General features: G+C 33.1%; 1 long non-coding RNA gene across 1 annotated transcript in view; it reads right to left on the bottom strand.

Moving 5' to 3' along the window:
- Positions 1-100: 100 nt before the first annotated feature.
- The window catches only part of LOC103606807, a 3536-nt gene continuing 2451 nt past the window's right edge, over positions 101-1185 (bottom strand). The window contains exon 3 of the long non-coding RNA XR_551918.1: positions 101-784. This is a non-coding gene — a long non-coding RNA (uncharacterized LOC103606807). The remainder of the gene's footprint in view (positions 785-1185) is intronic.

The following is a 1185-nucleotide window of genomic DNA, read 5'->3' as shown; positions in this document are numbered from 1 at the left end:
TCCAGTATGGGGGCGACACTGAGGGTTGTGATCCGTTGCCAGACACGGAAAAAGACAAAAAAATAAAAATAAAAATAAAAAGTAAATAAAAAAAAATAAAATTTTGTTGCCTGAACTGGAAGTAACGTTCACCACTTATATCTACATTCCCCTGAACAGAGTTAAATTACACGGTCATCCACCCAATCATGGAATACTCAGATTGCAGGCTATGCAAACAAGAGAAAAGAGTGGTTTTATTTTAAAAAGACACAGTCAGTTCACATACAACACACTGAAAAGTTTCCTTCCCTACTAGAGCTATCTCTTGGGCTACGACAGATGACTTATTACAGGCTTTCCCATATTCTCTATATTTACAAGTGGTCTCACCTATATGAATTTTCTTATATGCAAATATTATTGGCACTGTATTGGAGGATTGTCTGTTTCCACTATATTCAAAATTTGCCCAGCTGGAATCTTAGGATGCTGATTAAGATGCTCATGATGACTGTGTGATTCCTCAGATATATTGTGCTCATCAGGTTTCTGTCCAGGACACATGGCATCAATCTCTGGAAGAACTGCATTCTGACATTTGTTAAACTCCTCATGCCTCACTCCTGAATAGTTTTCATTATTTGTAACAGATTTAAAATATGCACTGAATATGAATTCACTGATTTTCCTAACTCCACTCTCTCCTCAGTTGACTGGTTGCCATTGATGATTACACCTTGCCACAAGTATCTACCATGACTTCCTTGGCTCCTCTCAATTAAGTCATTGACTATCTGGACATCTGAAATGACAAAAAAAATACCCATATCCATGAACCACACATAAGCATATTTTATTGCATGCTCATGTAAAGGTAGAGAAGTTTCTCCCAAATGAAGTAATAAAAGACTTTATAAAAATCAATAATGGGTATTGGTTTCAGAAGTAAATGGGTTTTCTTTACACTGACATAATGTTATGTTGTATTAATACATTTTCTAACGATGTCACATTCTTATTTGCTTCTTTATTCACTTTTTTCTTTTTAAATTATAATGAAATATTTCATATTTTTTTACCTTTTTCTTAATTGCAGATTTCAAATAATTGCTCATCACCTTCCATTTGTTTTTTTGTTTTTTTTTTTTACCCTTTTTTAAACTCTATTTTATTACTACAGTTTTTACTCTATTTTATTTTTAT

The sequence above is a fragment of the Galeopterus variegatus genome, unplaced genomic scaffold (assembly GCF_000696425.1).
Source record: "Galeopterus variegatus unplaced genomic scaffold, G_variegatus-3.0.2 Scaffold6856, whole genome shotgun sequence".
NCBI lineage: Eukaryota > Metazoa > Chordata > Mammalia > Dermoptera > Cynocephalidae > Galeopterus > Galeopterus variegatus.
This window is presented reverse-complemented; position numbering and strand designations above follow the sequence as displayed.